Genomic DNA, 9,979 nt, shown 5'->3' on the forward strand with positions numbered 1-9,979 from the left:
ATGATAGTCATGTATAAATAAGAAAAAGGGTGTCATAAGGAAGAGGGAATAGACTTGTTTCCTGGTGCCCTTGAAACTAGGACTAGGAGTGATGGATTAAAATTACAGGAAAGGAGATTCCACCTGAACATTAGGAAGAACTTTCTGACTGTACAAGCTATTCAACAGTGGAACTCTGCCTTGGAGTGTGGTGGAAGCCCCTTCCTTAGAAACTTTTAAACAGAGGCTGGATGGTGATCTGTCAAGGATACTTTGATTGTGCTTTTCATACATGGCAGGGGGTTGGACTTGATGACCCATGTGGTCTTTTTCTAACTTTATTATTCTATGATTCTATGAAACAACAATAAAATTAAAAGATCAGTTCTCATCCATATTGTTTAAGATATGGAAAAGGATGCAGAGGTTTTTTGCATCACATAATGGTTAATTTCACTGGACAATAGAATGGAAGCAAGACACAATTCCTCCCTTCCTTGCAATCTAAAGTAGGAAGTTTTTCCCCATCCATTTGAGTGTAGTAATAATAATAGTAGTGCACCTTCAAGTTGCTTCTGACTTATGGCAAGCTGAGGTAAAGCTATCATGGGATTTTCTGGGGCTTAGCATATGTGACTTGCCCTAGGTCACCCAGTGGATTTCCATGGCTGGGTGATAAATTGAGCCCTGGCCTCCAGAGTTATAGTCTTAACATTCAAACCACTTTGCCACACTAGCTGCCCTAATAAAAACCCATTACAGGGTTTTCTTGTCAGAATTTGTTCAGAGGGAAGTTATCCTTGTCTTCCTCTGAAGCTGAGACAATATGTACCACTATTAAACTACAGATACATGGAATTCAAATGTATATTGTAAGATGTGGGCCTGGAGTACAGTAAAATCATCTTCAACCTAGGAGTGATAGACTGGTTGAACTAAACATAAATTAACGCAGAAAGGAAATATTCTTCAAGCAAGAAAGCATTGCTATTTAAGAATTGAAGAGCATGGCAAGTTACACAGCTGTCCAGAAAAAGAAGAGATTAAATAACATTCAAGTCTATAACCAAGTTAAGTAATTGGATTTTATTCAGTTTAGCCCCATTAATGTTAATGGGATTCAGGTTGGCTTATGAGTAAACTGTGGGGTGAGAAAGTAAAGACTGAACAATTCATGTCAATGAGGGGCAAATCCTAGCATTCTGTAATCATCTTCCCTTAAACAAGTACTCACCCTCCTTTAAATGTAAATTACAAAAGTGATATATTTGGTGCAACAATGCTTAGTCATATTTGTGACCTGGGGTCAAAGAGAAAAAAGGAAAGAGAAACACCTTTAAAGCATATTCATTACCAGCGTTGTAGTAGAACTAAAACATATAGGACTTAAACAGTGACAGTTACACATTGCCAGGAAGATTGATGTCATTTCTTATTCTATCACCATGCTTCTTTCAAGTTTTGCAATTCCCTCTAAGCTTAGCTGCAATCTGCATAGTTGAAGGTATAGAAGGAGAGAGATATTCCCAGCACCAATACATCATTGTAAGTTATTCTTGTTGTATGGTAAAGTAAACGTTTTGGTGGGCTAGGGTTTCCCCTTACCAAACAATTCAGATCCATATGCTCTACAAATTATTCACTCTTGCTGAAGATCAAAGTTGCTTGAAGTGGTTTGCTAATTTTAAGATAAAGGTCCCTTCCACAGCTCATGACTGCAGTGCTATTAGATTCTACTTTAACTACCATGGAAATATCAAATAGAATCCTGGGGTTTTCAGTTAGGGAAGGATATTTAGAATTCTCTGTCAGAGAGCTTTAGTCCATGCCTACATATTCAGAAGGAGCTCCTTTCAACGTCTGCTCACGCAGGTCTGCACTGCATGTTTGGCTCTTGGACCACACATGGAAAAGTAGTGAGCAAGGCTACTGTTAATTTGTGTCGTCCCTTAGGATTTTGTACAGTATCTGGACAATGTCTGCCTGAAAGCCATATAGCAGATTTAGATGCAGATCCCATGTAGATTAAACATCAGACCACTGAACCAAGCATACAAAGGCATGTAATAATCACCATTATAGCACACTTTTCCACAGTTCTATAGTGTGTGTGCTGTTAAACTTTCAGGACAACATCCTATGATTCCTGGGATTTGAAGAAAACAAGCATTGCATTGGAGTACAACTCTGCAGACCAGAGTTCAATTCTGCACTTGACCATGAGAATCCACTAACAATGTTATCACATGAACCAAACAAAGTGTACCGCTTCGCCAAAGAAACAGAAGGGTTGCAGCGCCAATCTGTCAAACCACTCCCTTGTGGCAACGCTTTTCCCATCACACATGGGAAGCATTGCCTGAGGATCTGTGATGGCTCCAGTGGAGCCAGCATAACATGGATAGGGTCCTGTGTTGAGTCATATGACGCTTCCATTCCAGTTGTGGACAGGGTCTCCACCGGAAGTCCAGTGACATCATGGGATGGGGCAGCATGCCCATCAGTCACTGTACTGGTGAGGAAGCATCCTGGGATACTGCGTGGGATAGAAGGGAGAGGTGGAGCTTTTCCCCTTCTCCTCTCCTACTAGCTTCCTGAGTGCCCAGCAACATGGTAGGTAACTGTTGTGGCCGGGAACAGTCATACCAATGGAGGGGGGGGGGGGGTTCTAATAGGGTGGCTGTCTAATGGTGTTGAGCTATATTCAATGTGGCTGGGCAGTTGGGACTCCCTGCCACCTCCAAGGCAGTTCGAGTAATCTGCCTTGGTCACTGTAAAAGGGCCCACTATTTGAAGACAAATTGCTTTTGTTTCATTCCTTTTCTCATATATTGAGATCTTGCAACCAAATTCAAACATGGCAGCCATTGCACCATTTATATCCTCCTTGGGCACTCTCATGCACTGAAGCATGGTTCAGTGTGCACAAACTTTGTTTCATGTGCAAAATTACTAAACATACTGTGTATAAAATTATCCTCAGGTGATATATATAAGGTGTGTAAAGGAATTTTGTGTTTAGACTTGGGTCCCATCTCCAAGTTATCTTGTTATGTATATGTTATCTCGTTATGTATATAGTATTCAAAAACAAATCCAAAATACAGAACACTTCTGGTCTCAAGCATTTCAGATAGAGATGCTCAACCTATCTTTTCTCTTTTCTATTTCTAGGGCCGTGCTGTGGTGCAGCTGGTTAGTAGCCAGCTGCAATAAATCACTACTGACCAAGAGGTCATGAGTTGGAAGCCAGCCCATGTCGGATTGCGCGCCCGACCATTAAAATTGCCCAGCTCGTTGTTGACCTAAGCAATCCGAAAGATAGTTGCATTTATCAAGTAGGAAATTTAGGTACCACTTATGCGGGGAGGTTAATTTAACTAATTTACAACACCATAAAAATCGTCCAGCAGTGTGCGAAAAGGAATGAGGAAGTAATCCACCAAGGACTCGGTGTCACAGTGGATGATGAAGCAGCAGCTCCCCCTGTGGCCAGAATCGAGCATACCCTCATGAAGCCTGGAAGCTGGAAAATGTTAAATTGCCTCTGTATCTCTGTTCCTGTCTGTATGTCGTATGTCATTGAATGTTTGCCATGTATATGTACATTGTGATCCGCCTGAGTCCCCTTCGGGGTGAGAAGGGCGGAATATAAATACAGTGAATAAATAAAGAAATATTATGGTCCCCTTCACATTTTATTAATTTGTGCCACATCATGAATATTGTGGATGCCGAAATAGAAAAGGTGTACATTTGTCTAATGGCCAAACTGAACAGAGCTTTAACAAATTTATGACTGAAACCATCTTTTCACACAATCTAAAAAAAAACCTGTCCAGAGATAAAGAATCACATTATTTCATGGACAAAAAAATGCTTTGTGCAAACTTAGCATTTAATTTTTTATTAATTTTTATTTTTTGCAGTGATGATTACCATAGAATTTATAGTTGTAGCCAGACAGGTTCCAAGCTTAGACTTCTAAGGAAGGAATCTAGACACCCGTGTAATTATTAGACCATTGAGTAATAGCATACTTTACCATAAATGGACATTCCTTAGTACTAAAAAACAGTCAAATTCTTAAGTAAAGAGCTATTCATCCAGACAAAGCAATCTGAATTAGACAAAACAAGTAATGCCACATCCCTCTCTGTTGACTATGTGGTATCTCTTCACAATCCACTTAAATGCTAACTGATTTTACATTTCTTGGAACAGACAAGAGGATTTCCAACACAAATCATGCAAAGGCACTTCCAGGCTTTAAAATAACTAAGAAATATAATCAGTTGTGGGTACAGTGAGTTAGTTTTAACCACTATCTTGTACTTCCTGTGCTAAAATGGGCATTTTGAAGATGGGGGATTATGATGAACTAGAAAACTCAAGATATAACAGGTAACAAGATTTGCAGACATGTAAAGAATACATTTTTTAACCATTTAAAAAAAAAATAAACATGCATGAAGGAAGTGAATATGCACAAAGAAATATACACAGGTTCCCCATGCCTCCTCCTTACTAACCCCTAAAGTACATTTCAGCTCCATTAAACTCTAAAAGGGTTTTATGGGACACTTCATTGGGAGATGGGCACCACCCATATTGCACACAGACCTTGGAGTCAGGAATGCATGCACATTCCTGCATTAATGCCACTTCGGCCAGCTAGCCCACTTTCTTTCTTTCTTTCTTTTGCAGAGCAGCATAAGCTAAGCTTGGTTCAATGCCTTGAAAGTTTGTTCCAAGTATGAACTACTGAACAATTTCAGGATGCAACTGTCATTGAATAAAACTGACAGCTGATAATTACAGCTGTAGAAACAATACCTTAAGGCACTTACCAACAAACAGAAGAGCTCCTTCTCTTATGCAAACTTTGCCCAGCCAATGAGAGTAAAAAATATTTATTCCATGTGTTGTCAAAGGCTTTCATGGCCGGGATTACAGGGTTGTTGTATGTTTTCTGGGCTGTATAGCCATGTTCTAGAACATGGCCATACAGCCCGGAAAACATACAACAACCCAATATTTACTCCATTTTTCCCCATCTGCATAGAAAGCAGTGCTACCAGTGTGCCATGCTATATGTTCCATTATATTTCTATAATATAGTACTGTAATCTCAAATGAACTACTGTATCCAGTCATAGATACTGTGTTTCAGGATAAGACAATGGAATCAATCATCTGGATGGAAACTGTCTTTTGTTGGACATAAAGCTTGGAAAGTACTGTGAATTGTTAAGAACAGTTTTTAAAAATAAATCAGTTCTATGAATCATCCAGCCAATATGGTTAGTGAGTAGTGATCATGCTTATTGGATTCTGGGAGATGTAGTAAAAAGTGATTTTTGCAAGCTCTGGCTGGAGTTCTTTCAGCAACATCACCGGCCTCTACCATGGATTTCTAAACTTCCACCACTGAAAAGACGATTGGACTAAAGGTAAAATAAAAACCTTGCTCAGTGATTCTTGCACATATAATAGTTTATGAGAAGGCCGGAAGCCAGACCCCTAAAGTTTATCAGCCTAAAAGAAACACACTCATACCGCTCTGACTCACCCTTCCGACAACGTAGTTCCTGGATTAACCAGAAGCGTGCAGATGAAATGTATTGGCTGCGGCTCTAATTCAAAAAAAAAAGGAGCGGCACTCACACTTTAAAGATGTTTGAGGCAGAAGATTTCTGACTGAAGAATCCCACATTAGAACTTTCCTAAATGCTTCATATTGAGTTGAAACACTGACCAATGCCACAGTGACACAAATAAGAACATATCACACAACCTATAAGAAAACAATGCCATGTACAACCTAGATACAAAGCATGCTTCTTTTGGGAGCCAAGCCATCTGCACTCAAAAGGTATTACTTACTTCTACATATCTAAAACCCAACACGGAAACTGTAGTCTTCCAGACAATTTGAACACCAACTCCCAGAATTCCTGACAGCTGGCTACGCTGGCTTGGGCTCCTGAGAGCTGAAGTCCAAAAACCTGGTGAATCAAAGTCCCCCCCCCCCCTGCTGCTCTAGAGGATGCTGGGAGCCCTAGTCCCAATAACATTTCCAAGTGTGGGAGCCTGTGCAGTGCTTGCAATAGCACAGCTGAAGTGCTCTGCCTCTTCATCCAAATAACCAATAAATAGAGGAGAACAAGTTCCAGGAAGAAATAGTTTTAAAAAGTTTAAGCATGTGCAGAGATTCCGCAATCATCATACAGCAAAAGAAGGGCAGAGAAGGCTAAAGCCCTTTTAAAACTACAAGTCCCAGGATACCACAGCACTGAGCCTGTGGCAGTTGAAGTGGTGTCAAACTGCAATAATTCTACAGCAGGCATGGGAAAACGTGGGCCCTCTAGGTGTTTTAGACTTCAATTCCCACAATCCCTAACAGCCCATTGGCTGTTCTACAGACGAAGAGAACCTTTTGTTCCAGCTTTTGAAAGTTTTTCATTCCCCGAACTTGTTTTCCCGTGTACTTATTTATTTAGATGGAGGAGCATTTCCTGGGACTTTCCGAACTGGCACAGCTGTTTGGACGGCGATGGAAGCGGGGAGGGAAGGCGAGGAGGCGCTCACCTGGCTATTGCTTTGGCTGAACGCTGCTTCTGCTGCTGCCGCCGCCGCCGCTCTCCTTTTCGGTGTCCGGCCGCCACCCAGAGTGTCCGGGCTGCAGCCTCGAGGGAGGGGTTGTTTTGTTCTCTCCTCGGGAGAAGGCGGTCCCCGAGCAACACCCAGCCGCCGCCCGAAGCCAGGGAGGGACGGCCCCGCTTTCTGGCGCCTTCCCCTCCGGCCTCCGCCGCACAAAAGGGCTGATGTCATGCTTCCTGAGAAAGCCAGCCGGAGGAGAGGAGCGGGCTGCAAGGGGGGCTCTGTATCCCCCAAGAGCTGCTCTGGGCCAGCCTGGCGCATCCAGGGCCAGCCCGATGAGCCCGAGGAGGCGCCTCCAGGCATGGGCAAACCTCGGCCCTCCAGGTGTCTTGGACTTCAACTCCCACAATTCCTAACAGCCGGTAGGCTGTTAGGAATTGTGGGAGTTGAAGTCCAAGACACCTGGAGGGTCGAGGTTTGCCCATGCCTGATCCACTTCATGTTGGGGACACACATTTTAGACCTGCATCCTTTCACTGACATTTGTGATGTGAGCACCAGAAATAATTACTAAATACTCCTCTGATATTAAAAATGATGATACATTTACTATGAAATAATATTATTTGTTAATGCTAAAAGAGTGTGGAATTAACTTTGTCCTGAGTTGGTTTAAATAGCTGATTTTAAAGTAGATATAACTGATTTTAATGTTTGTGTATATTTATACAGTAGAGTCTCACTTATCCAAGTTTCTGGATTATCCAAGCCATTTTTGTAGTCAATGTTTTCAATATATCGTGATATTTTGGTGCTAAATTCGTAAATACAGTAATTACAACATAACATTACTGCACATTGAACTGCTTTTCCTGTCAAATTTGTTGTATAACATGATGTTTTGGTGCTTAATTTGTAAAATCATAACCTAATTTGATGTTTAATAAGCTTTTCCTTAATCCCTCCTTATTATCCAAGATATTTGCTTATGTTTAGCTTGGATAAGTGAGACTCTACTGTAATTGTTTTATGTTCCTGGCATTTTTTATGTTCCGGGGTGAGAAGGGCAGAACATAAACATTTTAAATAAATAAATAAATAACTTTATCATGTGTAAGAAATTTAAGGATGTAAGGATAATTTTCGACATAGAGGCTTGTGGCACTTATTGGGGAATGATAGCACACATTTTTGCGTTTCAGTCATGCCCACCTCCAGAGTCCCCAGGAAAGTTGCATCCTATGCCAAACAATATTCCTCTCTGCTCAACAGAATTAAAACCAACTGGTTTCGGGGCTACTGCTAATACTTTCTGAAATACATTTAATTTACAAATTTTTCTAGGAAAGCACTAGTCTCTGGCAATCCCAATGTCAAACTCATTTACATCATGGGCCATATAGAAGAAATCTTCATGTTTTGATTCAGCCCCTGATGGCGCAGTGGGTTAAACCTTTGTGCCGGGAGGACTGATGACTTGAAGGTTGGGTTGCTGACCTGAAAGTTGCTGGTTCAAATCCAACCTTGGGAGAGTATGGACGAGCTCCCTCTATCAACTCCAGCTCCATGCGGGGACATGAGAGAAGCCTCCCACAAGGATGGTAAAAACATCAAAGATCTGGGCGTCCAATGACATAATTAGCTAAGAAATAATAATAATAATAATAATAATAATAATAATAATAATAATAATAATAATAAACATTGGACAAAGTACCGTAGCTCAATGCTACAAGATCATGGGAGCTGTAGCTGTACAAGGCCTTTAGCCTCCTAAAGGATGCTGGTGCCTCACCAAACCATACAGTGTTCCCCCACTTATCCCAGGGGTTACGTTCCAGGACCACCCGCAATCTGCAAAGTAGGGACACTATATTTATTTTAATATGTATACCTTATTTTAGTAGTAAGGTGGCCTTTCTCTCCTTTGCAAGCCCTTTTTGCACTGTAGTTGTTTTAGTTTGGTGATGCAGGCAGCAATTTGGCAGAGAAGGCTGTAAACCTGCAACTCCCAGGATTCCCGAGGAGCCAGTGAAACCTTCCCGGAAGAGGGGGCAGGGTTGCTTTATGTTGTTTAATTGGTTAGTTTGATAGATAGATACCACTTTTGATTTGATAGCGTTAAGGTCCACAAACCCCCCGCGAAACAGCGAGGGAGCTAAAAGTGAACCGCGAAGTAGCGAGGGAACACTATAAATACCATGATTCCATAGTACTGAGCCATGACAATTAAAGGTATGTCACATTGCATTCATTCTACAGTGTAGATGCACCCTAAAGTTAAACATTTTTCATGAATGTAGCTTTTGCAACAGAAGTGGAAGGTTAAAGTATGGTGCAGATCAGCACTTTCCAGACTGGAAAAGCTCTGAGTTAAACCAACTCCTTGTAAGAGATATGGACACATATATGGATTGTAATATCAAAATGATTTATTGCTTATTTCACAGAGACTTAGAGGTTTCTCCTTACCTTGGCGTGACACACTAATTACACATAGCAGAAGATATTAATGTGTCCTGACACACAGTTTGGAAAGTGCTGATTTGCACCATAGGTTAATCTTCCACTTCTGTTGCAAAAGTGAGATTGATGAAAAATGTCTAACTTTAGGATACTTCTACACTGTAGAATGAATGCAGTGTGACGCCCCTTTAATTGTCATGGCTCAGTACTATGGCATCATGGTATTTATAGTTTGGTGAGGCACCAGCAACCTTTGGAAGGCTAAGGGCGTTGTAAAGCTACAGCTCCCATGATCTTGTAGGATTAAGCCACTGCACTTTGTCCAATGTTGTTTATTATTATTATTATTATTATTATTATTATTATTATTATTATTGACACAACAACATTGTATGACACAGCAAACAAGATAGATATTCTGGATTTCGTATCACAAAATCACAAGTCGAACACTTCCCAAGTGTCTAGGACTGTGTGATGTATTTTCGGATGATGTGTGCAGATCCCAGTAGGGTGGCCTTTTGCAGTTGGCAGATCGTAATGTTGTCAATGTCTATTGTTTCCAAATGCCGGCTGAGATTTTTTGGCATGGCACCCAATGTGCCGATCACCACCGGGACCACCTGCACTGGTTTCTGCCAGAGTCTTTGAAGTTCAATCTTGAGGTCCTGATAGCGGCTGAGTTTTTCCTGTTGTTTTTCATCAATGTGACTGTCACCTGGGATGGCAATATCAATGATCCAAACCTTTTTCTTTTCCACAACTTTGATGTCTGGTGTGTTGTGTTCCAGAACTTTGTCAGTCTGGATTCGGAAATCCCACAGTATCTTTGCGTGCTCATTTTCCAGAACTTTTGCAGGTTTGTGATCCCACCAGTTCTTTACTGCTGAGAGGTGGTACTTGAGGCATAAGTTCCAATGAATCATTTGGG

General features: G+C 41.2%; 1 protein-coding gene across 1 annotated transcript in view; it reads right to left on the reverse strand.

The window, feature by feature from the left end:
- csrp1 (cysteine and glycine rich protein 1) overlaps positions 1-6,758 on the reverse strand; it is a 32,624-nt gene extending 25,866 nt beyond the window's left edge. Inside the window, exon 1 of the mRNA XM_003220569.4 lies at positions 6,571-6,758. The gene's annotated coding sequence lies outside the window, so the exon portion shown is untranslated. The remainder of the gene's footprint in view (positions 1-6,570) is intronic.
- Between the last annotated feature and the right edge of the window lie 3,221 nt (positions 6,759-9,979).

This window comes from Anolis carolinensis, chromosome 4 (genome assembly GCF_035594765.1).
Source record: "Anolis carolinensis isolate JA03-04 chromosome 4, rAnoCar3.1.pri, whole genome shotgun sequence".
Classification (NCBI taxonomy): domain Eukaryota; kingdom Metazoa; phylum Chordata; class Lepidosauria; order Squamata; family Dactyloidae; genus Anolis; species Anolis carolinensis.